We start from the raw sequence: 18,238 nt of genomic DNA, 5'->3' as shown, positions 1-18,238 counted from the left end.
CCCTTCTCCCTCTCCTACTCAACCCTAATCCCATGACCTCCCCTCCCTCCCATTCAGATCTGATGGCTGCTCCCCCTCTTCCCCATCACAGTTTGTCCCTCTTCCCCAATATGTTTGCATACTAAGTTACTAGTCTTTCTTAAATTAACTCTGTTGCAGGTTATTTGTCTTGGATTGGCACATCCCTATAGACCAACTGAAGGTATGTTCAGAGATAATTTCTGCTATCATAAGGAAAAAATAAGTTTTGTTTGCCCATGCATTCATGTGGTGAAGAGAACTAGATATTGTATGCTTGTTGTAGCATAAACTTGTCCTAAAGTTGCATTGTTATGCACAAGACTTGCTATGTGTTCTGGATGGTGTGAGACATGTTATAATATGTAATGTTGTTGGCAAGGTTATCATAATATGTTGTTGTTGATATTTTTTGGACAAATTGATGTTCTCAAGTTCATCATGATATGTGGCTGTTGAAGGAAATATACCCTAGAGGCAATAATAAAGTTATTATTTTTTTCTTATATCATGATGAATGTTTATTATTAATGCTAGAATTATATTAACCGGAAACATGATACATGTGTGAATACATAGACAAACTAAGTGTCACTAGTATGCCTCTACTTGCCTAGCTCGTTTATCAAAGATGGTTATGTTTCCTAGCCATGGACAAAGAGTTGTCATTTGATTAAACGGGATCACATCATTAGGAGAATGATGTGATTGACTTGACCCATTCCGTTAGCTTAGCACTTGATCGTTTAGTATGTTGTTGTTGCTTTCTTCATGGCTCATACATGTTCGTATGACTATGAGATTATGCAACTCCCATTTACCGGAGGAACACTTTGTGTGCTACCAAACATCACAACATAACTGTGTGATTATAAAGGAGCTCTACAGGTGTCTCCGAAGGTACATGTTGAGTTGGCGTATTTCGAGATTAGGATTTGTCACTCCGATTGTCACAGAGGTATCTCTGGGCCCTCTCGGTAATGCACATCACATTAAGCCTTGCAAGCAATGCAACTAATTAGTTAGTTGCGGGATGATGCATTACGGAACGAGTAAAGAGACTTGCCGGTAACGAGATTGAACTAGGTATTGAGATACCGACGATCGAATCTCGGGCAAGTAACATACCGATGACAAAGGGAACAACGTATGTTGTTATGCGGTTTGACCGATAAAGATCTTCGTAGAATATGTGGGAGCCAATATGAGCATCCAGGTTCCGCTATTGGTTATTGACCTGAAACATGTTTCGGTCATGTCTACATTGTTCTCGAACCCATAGGGTCCGCACGCTTAAGGTTTCGATGACAGTTTTATTATGAGTTTATGAGTTTTGATATACCGAAGGCGTTTGGAGTCCCGGATGAGATCGGGGACATGACGAGGAGTCTCGAAATGGTCGAGATGTAAAGATCGATATATTGGACGACTATATTCGGAGTTCGGAAAGGTTCCGAGTGATTCAGGTATTTTTCGGAGTACCGGAGAGTTACGGGAATTCGCCGGGGAGTATATGGGCCTTATTGGGCCATACGGGAATAGAGGAGAGAGGCCAAAAGGAAGGAGGCCTGCGCCCCCCCTCTGGTCCGAATTGGACAAGGGGTGCAGCCCCCTTTTCCTTCTTCCTCTACCCCTCTTTCCCCTGCTCCTACTCCAACAAGGAAGGAGGGGGGGTAGGACTCCCCTTGGCGCGCCCCCTCCTAGGCCAGCCGCCCCCTCCCCCCTTGCTCCTTTATATACGGGGGCAGGGGGCACCTCTAGACACAACAACAATTGATCCCTTGGATCTCTTAGCCGTGTGCGGTGCTCCCCTCCACCATAGTCCTCCTCGATAATATTGTAGCGGTGCTTATGCGAAGCCCTGCGACGGTAGAACATCAAGATCGTCACCACGCCGTCGTGCTGACGGAACTCTCCCTCGACACTCGGCTGGATCGGAGTTCGAGGGACGTCATCGAGCTGAACGTGTGCTAGAACTCGGAGGTGCCGTAGTTTCGGTGCTTGATCGGTCCGGCCGTGAAGACGTACGACTACATCAACCGCGTTGTTCTAATGCTTCCGCTTTCGGTCTACGAGGGTATGTGGACACACTCTCCCCTCTCATTGCTATGCATCACCATGATCTTGCGTGTGCGTAGGAAAATTTTGAAATTACTACGTTCCCCAACAGTGGTATCAGAGCCAGGTTTTATGCATAGACGTTATATGCACGAGCAGAACACAAGTGAGTTGTGGGCGATATAAGTCATACTGCATACTAGCATGTCATACTTTGATTCAACGGCATTGTGAGATGAAGCGGCCCGGACCAACATTACGCGTACGCTTACGCGAGTCTGGTTTCACGGCTACGAGCACTCGTTGCTTAAAGGTGACCGGCGGGTGTCTGTCTCTCTCATTTTAGTTGAACCGAGTGTGGCTACGCCCGGTCCTTGCGAAGGTTAAAACAACACCAACTTGAAAAACTATCGTTGTGGTTTTGATGCGTAGGTAAGAACGGTTCTTGCTAAGCCCGTAGAAGCCACGTAAAATTTGCAACAACAAAGTAGAGGACGTCTAACTTGTTTTTGCAGGGCATGTTGTGATGTGATATGGTCAAGACGTGATGCTATATTTTATTGTATGAGATGACCATGTTTTGTAACCAAAGTTATCGGCAACCGGCAAGAGCCATATGGTTGTCGCTTTATTGTATGAAATGCAAACGCCCTGTAATTGCTTTACTTTATAACTAAGAGGTAGCAATAGTCGTAGAAGCAATAGATGGCGTAACGACAACAATGCTACGATGGAGATCAAGGTGTCGCGCCGGTGACGATGGTGATCACGACGGTGCTTCGGAGATGGAGATCACAAGCACAAGATGATGATGGCCATATCATATCACTTATATTGATTGCATGTGATGTTTATCCTTTATGCATCTTGTCTTACGTTGAATGACGGTAGCATTTTAAGATGATCTCTCACTAAATTATCAAGAAGTGTTCTCCCTGAGTATGCACCGTTGTGAAAGTTCTTCGTGTTGAGACACCACGTGATGATCGGGTGTGATAGGCTCTACGTTCAAATACAACGGGTGCAAAACAGTTGCACACGTAGAATACTCAGGTTAAACTTGACGAGCCTAGCATATACAGATATGGCCTCGGAACACGGAGACCGAAAGGTCGAACGTGAATCATATAGTAGATATGATCAACATAGTGATGTTCACCATTGAAACTACTCCATCTCACGTGATGATCGGACATGGTTTAGTTGATTTGGATCACGTGATCACTTAGATGACTAGAGAGATGTCTGTCTAAGTGGGAGTTCATTAGTAATATGATTAATTGAACTTAAATTTATCATGAACTTAGTCCTGGTAGTATTTTGCAAATTATGTTGTAGATCAATAGCTTGCGTTGTTGCTTTCATATGTTTATTTTGATATGTTCCTAGAGAAAATTGTGTTGAAAGATGTTAGTAGCAATGATGCGGATTGGATCCATGATCTGAGGTTTATCCTCATTGCTGCACAGAAGAATTATGTCCTTAATGCACCTCTAGGTGACAGATCTATTGCAGGAGCAGATGCAGACGTTATGAACGTTTGGCTAGCTCAATATGATGACTACTTGACAGTTTAGTGCACCATGCTTAACGGCTTAGAATCGGGACTTCAAAAGACGTTTTGAGCGTCATGGACCATATGAGATGTTCCAGGAGTTGAAGGTAATATTTCAAGCAAATACCCGAGTTGAGAGATATGAAGTCTCCAACAAGTTCTATGGCTAAAAGATGGAGGAGAATCACTCAACTAGTGAGCAAGTACTTAGATTGTCTGGGTACTACAATCGCTTGAATCAAGTGGGAGTTAATCTTCCAGATAAGATAGTGATTGACAGAGTTCTCTAGTCACCATCACCAAGTTACTGGAACTTCGTGATGAACTATAATGCAAGGGACGATGAAAAACGATTCCCGAGCTCTTCGTGATGCTGAAATCGACGAAGGTAGAAATCAAGTAAAGGGCATCAAAGTGTTGATGATTGACAAGACCACTAGTTTCAAGAAAAGGGCAGAGGGAAAGAAAGATAACTTCAAGTAGAATGACAAGCAAGTTGTCACTCTCACGAAGAAGCCCAAAGCTCGACCAAAGCCTGAAACTGAGTGCTTACACTGCAAAGGAAATGGTCACCGGAAGCGGAAATGCCCTGAATATTTGGTGGATAAGAAGGATGGCAAAGTGAACAAGGGTATATTTGATATACAGGTTATTGATGTGTACCTTACTAGTGTTTATAGTAGCCCCTGAGTATTTGATACTTGTTCGGTTGCTAAAGATTAGTAACTCGAAATAGGAGTTACAGAATAAACAGAGACTAGTTGAGGGTGAAGTGACGATGTATGTTGGAAGTGGTTCCAAGATTGATATGATCATCATCGCACACTCCCTATACTTTCGGGATTAGTGTTAAACCTAAATAAATGTTATTTGGCATTTGCGTTAAGCATGAATATGATTTGATCATGTTTATTGCATATGGTTATTCATTTAAAGTCAGAGAATAATTGTTATTCTGTTTACATGAATAAAACCTTCAATGGTCATACACCCAATGAAAATAATTTGTTGGATCTCGATCGTAGTGATACACATAATCATAAAATTGATGCCAAAAGATGCAAAGTTGATAATGATAGTGCAACTTATTTGTGGCATTGCCGTTTGGGTCATATCGGTGTAAAGCACATGAAGAAACTCCATGCAGATGGACTTTTGGAACCACTTGATTATGAATTATTTGATGCTTGCGAACCGTGCCTTTTGGGCAAGATGACTAAAACTCCGTTCTTCGGAACAATGGAATGAGCTACTGATTTATTGGAAATAATACATATCGATGTATGCGATTCAATGAGTGTTGTTGCTCGTGGCGAGTATCGTTATTTTCTGACCTTCACAGATGATTTGAGCAGATATGGGTATATCTACTTAAAGAAACACAAGTCTGAAACATTTGAAATGTTCAAAGAAATTCAGAGTGAAGTGAAGAATCATCGTAACAAGAAAATAAAATTTCTACGATCTGATCGTGGAGAAGAATATTTGAGTTACGAGTTTGGCCTTCATATAAAACAATGTGGAATAGTTTCACATCTCACGCCACATGGAACACCACAACGTTATGGTGTGTCCGAACGTCGTAACCGCACTTTATTGGATATGGTGCGATCTATGATGTATCTTACAGATTTACCACTATCGTTTTGGGGTTATGCTTTAGAGACAGTTGCATTCACTTTAAATAGGGCACCATCAAAATTCGTTTGAGACGACTCCTTATGAACTGTGGTTTGGCAAGAAACCAAAGTTGTCATTTCTTAAAGTTTGGGATTGCGATGCTTATGAGAAAAAGTTTCAACCTGATAAGCTCGAACCCAAATCGGAGAAGTGCGTCTTCATAGAATACCCAAAGGTAACTATTGGGTACACCTTCTATCACAGATTCGAAGGCAAGTTATTCGTTGCTAAAGATGGATCCTTTCTAGAGACGAAGTTTCTCTCGAAAGAAGTGAGTGGGAGGAAAGTAGAACTTGATGAGGTAATTGTACCTTCTCCCTTATTGGAAAGTAGTTCATCACATAAATCAGTTCCAGTGATTCCTACACCAATTAGTGAGGAAGTTAATGATGATGATCATGAAACTTCAGATCAAGTTGCTACCAAACCTCGTAGGTCTTCCAGAGTAAGATCCGCACCAGAGTGGTATGGTAATCATGTTCTGGAAGTCATGTTACTAGACCATGATGAACCTACGAACTATGAGGAAGCGATGATGAGCCCAGATTCCGCGAAATGGTTTGAGGCCATAAAATCTGAGATATGATCCATGTATGAGAACAAAGTATGGACTTTGATTGATTTGCCCGGCAAGCCACAGAAAATAAATGGATCTTCAAGAGGAAGACGGACACTGATAGTAGTGTTACTATATACTAAGCTCGACTTGTTGCGAAAGGTTTTCGACAAGTTCAAGGTGTTGAATACAATGAGATTTTCTCACTCGTATCGATGCTTAAAGTCTGTCTGAATCATGTTAGCAATTGCCACATTTTATGAAATCTGGCAAATGGATATCAAAACTACATTCCTTAATGGATTTATTAAAGAAGAGTTGTATATGATGCAACCAGAAGGTTTTGTCGATCCGAAAGGTGCTAACAAAATGTGCAAGCTCCAGCGATCCATCGATGGACTGGTGCAAGCATCTCGGAGTTGGAATATACGCCTTGATAAGTTGATCAAAGCATATAGTTTTATACGGACTTGTTGTGAAGCCTGTATTTAGAATAAAATGAGTGGAGCACTACAACCTTTCTGATAAGTATATGTGAATGACATATTGTTGATCAGAAATGATGTAGAATTTTCTAGAAAGCATAAAGGAGTATTTGAAAGGAGTTTTTTTAAAAAAGACCTCAGTAAAGCTACTTACATATTGAGCATCAAGATCTATTGAGATAGATCAAGACGCTTGATAAGATTTTCAATTAGTACATACCTTGACAAGATTTTGAATAGTTCAAAATGGAACAGTCAAAGAAAGAGTTCTTGCCTGTGTTGCAAAGGTGTGAAATTGAGTAAGACTCAAATCCCGACCACGGCAGAAAATAGAAAAGAGAATGAAAGTCATTCCCTATGCCTCAGTCATAGGTTCTATAAAGTAGGCTATGCTATGTACCAGACCTATTGTATACCTTGTTCTGAATTTGGTAAGGGAATACAATAGTGATCTAGGAGTAGATCACTGGACATTGGTCAAGAATATCCTTAGTAAGGACTAAGGAAATATTTCTCGATTATGGAGGTGATAAAAGAGCCCGTCGTAAATAGTTACATCGGTGCAAGTTTTTACACCAATCCAGATGACTCTAAGTCTCAATCTGGATACATATTGAAAGTGGGAGCAATTAGCTAGAGTAGCTCCGTGCAGAGCATTGTAGACATAGAATATTTGCAAAATACATACGGCTCTGAATGTGACAGACCCGTTGACTAATCTTCTCTCACGAGAAAAACATGATCACACCTTAGTACTCTTTGGGTGTTAGCCAATTAGCTATGTGAACAAGATTATTGACTCTAGTAAACCCTTTGGGTGTTGGTCACATGATGATGTGAACTATGGGTGTTAGTCATATACAGATATGAATATTGGTGTTAAATCAAATGGCGATGTGAACTAGATTATTGACTCTAGTGCAAGTGGGAGACTGAAGGAAATATGCCCTAGAGGCAATAATAAAGTTATTATTTATTTCCTTATATCATGATGAATGCTTATTATTCATGCTAGAATTATATTAAACGGAAACATGATACATGTGTGAATACATAGACAAACTAAGTGTCACTAGTATGCCTCTACTTGACTAGCTCATTTATCAAAGATGGTTATGTTTCCTAGCCATGGACAAAGAGTTGTCATTTGATTAAACGGGATCACATCATTAGGAGAATGATGTGATTGACTTGACCCATTCCGTTAGCTTAGCACTTGATCATTTAGTATGTTGTTGTTGCTTTCTTCATGACTCATACATGTTCCTATGACTATGAGATTATGCAACTCCCGTTTACCGGAGGAACACTTTGTGTGCTACCAAATGTCACAACATAACTGGGTGATTATAAAGGAGCTCTACAGGTGTCTCCGAAGGTACATGTTGAGTTGGCGTATTTCGAGATTAGGATTTGTCACTCTGATTGTCGGAGAGGTATCTCTGGGCCCTCTCGGTAATGCACATCACTTTAAGCCTTGCAAGAAACGCAACTAATTAGTTAGTTGCGGGATGATGCATTACGGAACGAGTAAAGAGACTTGCCGGTAACGAGATTGAACTAGGTATTGAGATACCGACGATCGAATCTCGGGCAAGTAACATACCGATGACAAAGGGAACAACGTATGTTGTTATGCGGTTTGACCGATAAAGATCTTCGTAGAATATGTGGGAGCCAATGTGAGCATCCAGGTTCCGCTATTGGTTATTGACCCGAAACATGTTTCGGTCATGTCTACATTGTTCTTGAACCCGTAGGGTCCACACGCTTAAGGTTTCAATGACAATTTTATTATGAGTTTATGAGTTTTGATGTACCGAAGGAGTTCGGAGTCCCGGATGAGATCGGAGACATGACGAAGAGTCTCTAAATGGTCGAGACGTAAAGATCGATATATTGGACGACTATATTCGGAGTTCGGAAAGGTTCCGAGTGATTCGGGTATTTTTCGGAGTACCGGAGAGTTATGGGAATTCTCCAGGGAGTATATGGGCCTTATTGGGCCATACGGGAATAGAGGAGAGAGGCCAAAAGGAAGGAGGCCTGCGCCCCCCCTCTGGTTCGAATTGGACAAGGGGCGCAGCCCCCTTTTCCTTCTTCCTCTACCCCTCTTTCCCCTTCTCCTACTCCAACAAGGAAGGAGGGAGTCCTACTCCCGGTGGGAGTAGGACTCCCCTTGGCGCGCCCCCTCCTAGGCCGGCCGCCCCCTCCCCCCTTTCTCCTTTATATACGGGGGAAGGGGGGCACCTCTAGACACAACAACAATTGATCCCTTGGATCTCTTAGCCGTGTGCGGTGCCCCCCTCCACCATAGTCCTCCTCGATAATATTGTAGCGGTGCTTAGGCGAAGCCCTGCGACGGTAGAACATCAAGATCATCACCACGCCGTCGTGCTGACGGAACTCTCCCACGACACTCGGCTGGATCGGAGTTCGAGGGACGTCATCGAGCTGAACGTGTGCTAGAACTCGGAGGTGCCGTAGTTTCGGTGCTTGATCGGTCGGGCCGTGAAGACGTACGACTACATCAACCGCATTGTTCTAACGCTTCCGCTTTCGGTCTACGAGGGTATGTGGACACACTCTTCCCTCTCATTGCTATGCATCACCATGTTCTTGCGTGTGCGTAGGAAATTTTTGAAATTACTACGTTCCCCAACAACTGTTACATATAGTTTTCAGCCTAATTTTTCATGTTTTTGAACAGTTGATAGTGTTATCAAGTTCATCATAGTATGCTGCTGTATACTACTGTAATGTACAGTTTTCAGCCTATTTTCATGTTTTTGAGGAGTTGATCTTGTCCAGTGCATGATAATGTGTTCATGTTGCCCATGTACACTTTTCAGCCATTTTTTCATGTATTTTGGACAGTTGATGTTGTCTGTGCAAATTTTTAAATTATTTGCATGCAATTTTATTGTACTATAATACATAATCTCTCAAATATATGGCATGATGATCAGATTTAATGTCCAAACTTGTACAAGAAATTATTATATTGTTCATACATGTCATAATGCCCAATTCTATACTGTGCGCATCCAAACAAGATTTGGCATTGCTACGTCCCTTGAGTTCCAGGTGCCCAATACAAAAACATCCAAACACAAAGTGTGGCATTGCAGCTCAATACCAATGCCTTGGGATATTAGGCATTGGAGCCAATGCAATATCCATGTCTTGAATGTCTACATCCAAACAGAGCGTTAGAGAATCTACAAATTTTAACAGCTGGTAAAATTCTTGGGTTGACAAAAACTCAACATGCTGATTTCCACTTCCCTCCGAGTCCCGGGAGGTCCAATCCTCCGCTCTCTGCGGCAGAATATCGGCCGCACGCACAGGCGGGTCTCCAGACTGGGCCAGGCCATGTGCCTAGCGACTAGTGCTGAACGAAAAATGCAGCGCTAGGGTTCAAACCTGACTCCAAACGCTTCAAAGGAGTACATCTAGCCAGTTGAGCTAGAGAGCTACCTAGCTTGTAATGCAATGCAAAATATTAAGAACCAATACGAGCACACATCCGAACGGCTTAAATTTTTTGTACGTGAAACATTATTTTAAGAAAAAAGAGGTGAAAGTTGCATGAAACAGCGAGAACTTTTAGAAATTGTGAATAAATTTTATATAAAACTAAAATATTTCGAAAAATGAAAACATTTTTTGAAGCGGGAACATTTTCTAAAGCCCCTCCAAAATAGAAAACATGAACGTTTTCTTTTGGAAAATCAGAACATTTTCCAAATTCGAAAACAATTTTTGGATATGCAAATTTTTGAACAATGGGAACATTTTTTGGAACTCCCGAACAAAACTTGAAAACATGAACAAGTTTTTAAAATTGGTGAACAAATTTGAAAAATGGAAGATTTTTTTAAACTCCCAAACAAAATTTATTCACAACCGTGAAAACCCGGTTCAAGAACCTTCTAGAAGGTTCACAAAACCGGTTAGGAACCTTGACGCAGCGAGCGAGCGTCCGTTAGGAAATTCCCGCCGACTCATCCATGAGTCATCATCATCATTCATCAACCCCGTGAGGTGGGCTAGCCCTTTGTATTGTTTTTTGAGGGGTAGTTGGCCTTTTGTACGGGGGCCCTTTGTGCTCCGCTGCCAAAAAGGCCGGCTCATGAGATGGGCTCTACCGGACGCGGCAACTTGGTCCAAGAGCAGCCCATGGCCCACATCGTGGTTCTCTTCTGCCACCTCAAGGCTCCAGCATCCGGGATTTCCTATTTGGCGCATATGCGCCCGCTTGCGAATCGGCGCCTGCAGCGCTCGCGCGATGGGCCGGCCTAATATCTTTTTTTTCTTCTCCGTTTTAATCAGCAAAAAAAACCTGTGCTTGCTGTGATTCGAACCAGGAACCTCTCGCACGTAGTAACGCGGGCGCAACCAGCACACCAACCCAACTTATTCGTTTAAAATGAACTTTTACTTTCCTTTATCCTTTTCCTTTTTACCTTTTTCTGATTTTCTCTGTTAGCTTTCTTTTACGTTTTTTTTTCAATTCGATGAACTTTTTTCAAAATCATTGAAATTATTTTCAAATTCGATGAACGATTTTCTAATTCGATGAATTTTTATCAAAATCAATGAACTCTTTTCAAAATCCGATAAACTTTTTATCTAAATCAATGAACTTTTTCAAAATTCGTGAACTTTTATGAAAATCGATGAACTTTTACAATTTCCTGAACTATATTGAATTTCTTGAACTTTTTCGATCCGTGAACTTTTTTAACCTATCGATGAACTATTTTCTAATTCGATGAACTTTTATCGAAATCAATGAACTCTTTTCAAAATCCGATAAACTTTTTATCTAAATCAATGAACTTTTTCAAAATTCGTGAACTTTTATGAAAATCGATGAACTTTTACAATTTCCTGAACTATATTGAATTTCTTGAACTTTTTCGATCCGTGAACTTTTTTAAACTATCGATGAACTATTTTCTAATTCGATGAACTTTTATCGAAATCAATGAACTCTTTTCAAAATCCGATAAACTTTTTATCTAAATCAATGAACTTTTTCAAAAATCGTGAACTTTTATGTAAATCGATGAACCTTTTCAATTTTCTTGAACTATATTGAATTTCGTGAACTTTTTTGATCCGTGAACTTTTTTCAAACTCGTAAACTTTTATGAAAATTGACAAACTTTTTCCAATTTTCTTGAACTATATTGAATTTCATGAACTTTTTTGATCCATGAACTTGTTTCAAACTCATGAACTTTTTAAAATTCGTTAACTTTTCTGAAATTGGTGAACCTTTTCAAATTTATGAACTTTTTCTTGAACTAGTGAACTTTTTTCAATTTTCGTGAGATTTTTTTTAATATCTGAACCATTACTTTTTGAAACAATTTCGTGAACTTCTTTTTAATCTGGGAACTTCTAAATTTTGGACCAGCGCAGCCGTAATTATACTTAAATAACATGCAGTACCAATTATAAGTATTATGAGGTGGATGCAGTGGCTAGCGAAACGAGCGCAGGATGCAGCAGCGCGAGTTCGAATCCCCAACGCAATTAACATTTTTCCTAGGATTTTTTGCTGCTGCTGCTACTGCTTGTTCGTGGGCCGGCCCAACGCGGGGCACTGCAGGTGCCAGGAGCGCGAACGGGCGCCTGCAGCGCCGTATAGGAGCTCCCCCAGCATCCAGCGTCCGGCCACCGCCGACGCCGCCGCACCAGGCGCTCACTTAGCATCCTCCCCCAAATCCCGGCGGGGAATCCTGTCGGTAATCTCGTGCTCGTGCACCGGCCGCGGCTGCTGAGGGGCTCAGACAAGGCGGAGCGGGCGAGAGAGCGCCATGGCATCGCGGGGGCGGCTCAAGTCCGCCATCTTCGATAGCACTAGTAGAAAAAGGGCCTATTGTCCCGGTTCCTAAGGGCCATTTGTCCCGGTTTTGAACCAGGACTAAAGTGTCGGTACTAATGCCCTATACCTTTAGTCCCGGTTCTTCCACAAACCGGGACAGATGGGCCTCTCTTATCAGGTGCGGCGAGCCCAGGCAGGAGGCCCTTTGGTCCCGGTTGGTGGCACCAACCGGAACCAATAGGCATCCACGCGTCAGCATTTCAGGTGCTGGGGTTTTTGTTTTTTTAAAGGGGGGTTTTGGGGGGTTAATTTAGGTGTTTCATATATTGTGTTAGCTAACTAATTAAGAGAGAAGTGTCCTCTCTTATCTTCGTGCTTGGTCGACGCTACGTACTATATGTATAGAGAAGTCTAGACACGCTAGCTTGTATGCAAATGAAGGAAACAGAAGATCATCATGAACATATGCATACAAAGAGATGTGATATCGACCGGTAATTGCCTTTGGCTCCTAGGTGCATATGCACCCATTGAAGAAATACACATTTCGAAAGGTTGAAAAATTCGGAACAAAAATCCCGCGTGTATATCCGGACATTTTATGTGCGCGCACAAGGTTTTAGCGAAAAACTACGTTTTTTGTGGCTTGTGTAAAAAAGACAATTTCTGATGCTTCATTCTAACTATTCTCGAGGCATTTCTTTATCTTTTTTACACAAGCCACAAAAAATGTCGCTTTTCACCGAAACCTTGTGAACGCACATAAAATGTTCGGATATACACGTGAGATTTTTGTTCCGAATTTTTTAAATTTTCAAAATCTGTATTTCTTGATAGCGACCACCTCTCCTTCTCTGAGAGATTGGTCGAACAACAAGTTCTCGTATATCTATCCGACGCTACTGGCTACATATATACAATATAATTATCTCTTACAATATTATCTCCTAATTAAAAACAAACTGATCAGGGTCCACATGGTATTCTCCGTCTTTAGCGATCACGTGGTCAAGAAAGAATACCGCCAATTCCTCTTGAATTGCTCGCATACGATCTGGTGGTAGGAGTTCATCCCGCATCCGAAATATCTAATTTGAAGAAGGGGGTCAATACATATATATATATATGAATAAATGAAACTGAACACAAATGATGGTAATAAAATAAAATTGTGAATATTATTATTTACGCACTTCATATTTTTTGTCAGAGTAGCCCCGCTCACAGGTCGTGTGGCGGATGGACTCGCAAATGTAGTATCCACAGTAATCATTTCCTTGTTCCTGCCACAACCACTTTACAGGAAAAAGAGGTCAATCAAACTGATAATTAGCAAGCATGCTAAATGGTATTGATGAAACTAGCGCTTGAATCACTAGGAGATGCGTGGAACATGCTACTATAGTACTTACTTTCGGGTGTCTAAATTGCAGCTTCTTCGACAGTCCCGGAGTTTTTGAGGTGAATTTTTCCAAACCCTACCAGACAAAGAAAACAATTACTTGATATCAGGAAATGAACAAAGTTGCCGATATGGTGCGATAATGATCGATTTAACTTACTTCTCTAGAATTTCAGTCATGTCCGCATAATCCTTGGGATCTTTTCATCTCGAGTCTAAGACGGATACTAGTCCCTGCTCAAGCTTAATCTCTAGGAGAATATAATGGAAGCTGCGCACACATGCATAACTCATAAATTACATTACTATAACCTCGACTAATAAGGAAAACCGAATATGCATAAGACAGTAACACTCACTGGAATTCGTAAGGGAAGAGTATTATAGCTTTGTTTTGATTTAATACAAACGATTGTAGCAGCTTGGCCTCGGTATCTTTGGCCTGAAATTCAACCATATATGCATCTATGACATTTGTGTTAATGAACCCAATATCACCAATTTGTCTTTTCTTCAATTCGGCGATCTTCAATCTGCATAATATAGTGAGGATAATTAAAAATACATGCAATGAAAGAGCTGACCTATATATAGACTTAATGACAGAAGTAGTACTACTTACAGGCAGTAGCAAGTGATCATTAATTTATCGAGGGCCTTTTGATTGAAAAACGCGAAGAACTCCTCAAATGAAATATTCAACAGTTCAATTTTAACGAGGTCATGCTCCTCTCTAACTCTCAGCATCAAAATATTCCTCCCCTCAGACTCTCTGCAAGTTTTCATGTACCAATCATGGAATCTTCGCATCATCGTTGTTAGAGATCTTTCATCTTTGACGAGAGGCTTCCCGTACACGTATTTGTGTTCGTCCACCTCCAAGAAATCATAATGTACCTCGTCGGGTAGGTAATCTTCAAGATTGTTATAACCAGGCACCATCCCGCCCGGATCATTAGCGACGATATCGCTAGACACCTGGAGCGGGGGGAACGATTGGTTCGCTTGTTCACCGAGCTGGGCAACTTTTTTCCAAGCTCGTCGTTTTGCTAACCTTTGACCACTAACAGTACTTCCCGACCTCTCCACTTTGATAAATGACTTTTTAATAATGCGCTCATAGTTGCCTTTCGCCGGAGACGTTGGTGGTTTCTTCAGGGCAGCCAAAGTACGCTTCGCTTTTACCAGATCTATCTTCTCCTCCGGAGGTGGATGTTTCTTTGCTTTCACCCCTTCAAAGAAGTTCTTCACTTCGGCTTGCACGATCTTCGTGGTTTCCTCCAGGCTCCTCTCGTATGGTAACTTCTCTGGAGTCTTCAGAGAATGACTGAATCTGTATTGCCTCCCAGCTCTGGCTGTACTGCTAGACGCCAGAGCGGATGGAGCGGCTGCGGCTGTCTTTCCTTTCTTATGAGGCGGAGGAGAAGAACTACGACGCGCCGGAGCAGCCAGAGCGGCGGCAGGTCTCTTGATCCGCCCTTGTTGACAAGGCGGAGAAGGAGGTGGCTGGCTGCTCGGGTGCGCTGGCGCAGGCGGAGAAGGAGGCGAAGTGCCGCCACGCGTCGGAGAAGAAGGCTGAGTGCCCTGATCACTCGCCGGAGGAGGAGGCGGAGGAGGAGGCGGACTGCCCTGACTCACCGGAGGAGGAGGAGGAGGTGGAGGCGTCCAGTTCGGCAGGTTGATGAGCTCCTTCCGCCATAGGCATGGAGTCTTTAAAGAAGAACCCAGTCGAATCTCCCCTTCACCCGTAGGGTGGTCAAGCTCAAGGTCCTCAAATCCGTCCGTTATTTGATCCACCATCACCCTAGCATATCTTTCTAGAATTGACCGGCCGTTGTAGGTTGTGCCAGGTTCAGTAGGTAAAACAGAGCCAACAGCCGCCTTGACTTTCAGTGTCATCCATTGCATCATAAGGTGACAATGTTGAGACTCCGTGATAGCATCCACGGGGTAGCTAGCAGGAGCCGTGACGACAGGCTCCAGCTGCCGAGTCTGCTCGGTGGAAGCCACGCCGCTTCTCCACTGAGATGGCGGGGTAGCTTCAGGGGAAGCTTCGGCAGGTCGTTTGCTGCGATCTGCTTCTCTTTCCTCTAACCCTTGTACCCTTTCGTGCAGTGCCTGCAGTTGGCTATGCTCCACTTTCTTACTCCTCTCCTAGCATTTCCAACCCCCTGCATCCAGAAACCCAACCTTCCACGGAGCGGAGCCTGGCGTGCCTCGTGTCCGTCCAGGGTGCTCAGGATTCCCGAGGGCCATTGTGAGCTCGTCCTTCTCTCTGTCTGGAACGAACGTCCCTTGCTGCGCTTTCTCGATATACTCCTGAAGCCTCGTGATGGGTATTCGCAGTTGCTCTTCCGTCCTAACGCACTTCCCTGATACAGGGTCCAAGGTTCCGCCAACCCCGAAGAACCAAGTCCGGCAACGGTCTGGCCAGTTCAATGTCTCTGGTTCGACCCCTTTAGCAATCAGGTCATTCTCAGCCTTGTCCCACAAAGGTCGGGCTTTGAGGTAGCCACCTGACCCCATTCGATGGTGATGCTTCTTCTTCACAGAATTTTTCTTGTTTTTAGCGGACATCTTCTTACTCTTTTCTGATGTCTTGTGGGACACAAATGTGGGCCAGTGATCTCTGATCTTCTCATACTTCCCGGTGACTTCTGGTGCATTTTCTTCATCGACAAACTCTATTTTCAGCTCATTCTTCCACCTCCTCAATAGTTCTGCCATCTCCTTATAAGAGCATGAGACTTGATCAATTGCTCTTTAACTGGCTTCTCTGGATCCTCCTCTGGCGGTAGGGTGAAATTTGCCTTAAGCGTTGTCCAAAGATCATCTTTCTCCATATCGGAGACATAAGACACCTCAGGGTCTTCATTCTTAGGCTTTAACCATTGATGGATACTGATCGGGATCTTGTCCCTAACAAGAACCCCGCACTGAGTACGAAATGCATCCCTTGTCCGCATGGGTTCAATCGGCTTGCCATCGCGCGTGATTGCTGTGATCTCAAACCTTTCATCCAAGCACAACTTTTTCTTCGGACCTCGTTTCTTTGCCGAAGTTGTGCTCGATCCGGAGGGCTAGAGAAAAGAAGAAGGACGAGAGTTAATTAATATGTGTACATATGAAAACAATGAATGCATCAATTAGCTAGTCAGCACAGGCTTAACTAATATATATACCTGGCCGGACTCGGTTCGGTCACCGGAGCCGTCATCACAGTCTCCTTCTTTTACCGGCATTGTGTCACCGGACCCATCATAATCATAGTCTTCTTCTTCACCCTGTCCTTCCAGACCATCGGTGTCGTTGAGAAACGACAAGACGACATCACTTCCTTTTGCAATTATGTCCCCCAACATCGCTTATGTTGCTTCGTCTCGGGGGTTCTCCATAGTTTCTGCAAATATTTACAACATGGAAATTATTATTCAAACATGACAGATGGATATATTAGTGGCAAACGTAGAACTAGCTAGCTGATCACAATAAGGAATCATATAAATTAGTGGCCTCGACGCTGCTTCTCTAGGGTTTGGGGTGGCCTCGGCAATGCTTCAAGGGTTTGGGCTGGCCTCGACAATGCTTCAAGAGTTTGGGGTAGCCTGGACGACAACGCTCTTTTAACTTGGTAAATTTGGGTGGCCTCGAGAGAGTTTGTCGGGTAGGGGCGCGGCGGGAGGGGTTTAGGAGACCGACATCGTTTTTTCTAGGGTTTGGGTGTCCTCGAGAGTTCTGGTCGAGCGAGAGAGATGGGGGGTGCTCCGAAGTTATCGCGGTCGAGAGGGGGTATATATATCGACCGCCCCTCATGTCGAAGTTATTGGGGAGGGGGTTATTTCGACAACGACATACCTAATAAAAAATAAGAAGACGAAGAAGAAATAAAAAGAGGAGAAGAAGAAAGGAATAGAGGAGAAGATCGAAGAAAATATTTTCTATATTTTCTTCCTCTCCTCTATTCCTTTCTTCTTCTCCTCTTCTTTTTCTTCTTTTTTCCTCTTCTTATTTATTTCTCCTCTTCTTCCTCTCCTCTTCTTCTCCTTTCTTCCTCTTCTTATTTTCCTTTTTCCTCTCCTTTTTCTTCTTCTTCCTTATCTTCCTAGCTAGATATACAATACTTTTCTAAAAACGTAACTTTTGCATATATAAAACTTTTTCTTCTTCTTCCTTCTTCCTTCTCTTCCTTCTTTTCCTAAATATATAAAACTTCTCTAAAAATGAAACTAACCTAAAATGTACTAAATCAGAGAACATATATAGATAAAACTAACCTAAAATGTACCCAGATGTACTAAAAATCTAACTTTTATATGCACAGAGAACATACATACATATATACATTTTTATAAAAATGCAAAAAACAAATCAACATATATATGAACAAAAAATCTAAAAAAGGACATATAATCAGATATACACACATACATATGCTCACACATATAGATATAATCTGGGAAAAACATCATATATATGTGAAAAAACAAAGGAGAGGACAGGGGGGCGGCGCTGGCCTGACCAAGGAGAGGTGCAGCGTGGTCGGGGCAGGGGCAGAGGCACAGCGCCGGCGTCGGTGTAGAGGGCGGCGACGGCGGCGTGGTCGGGGCAGGGGCGACGGCGGCGTGGTCGGGGCAGGGGCGATGGC

This window comes from Triticum dicoccoides, chromosome 4A (genome assembly GCF_002162155.2).
Source record: "Triticum dicoccoides isolate Atlit2015 ecotype Zavitan chromosome 4A, WEW_v2.0, whole genome shotgun sequence".
Taxonomy (NCBI): Eukaryota; Viridiplantae; Streptophyta; class Magnoliopsida; order Poales; family Poaceae; genus Triticum; species Triticum dicoccoides.
The sequence above is the reverse complement of the archived record's forward strand: the minus strand, read 5'-3'. Positions refer to the sequence as shown.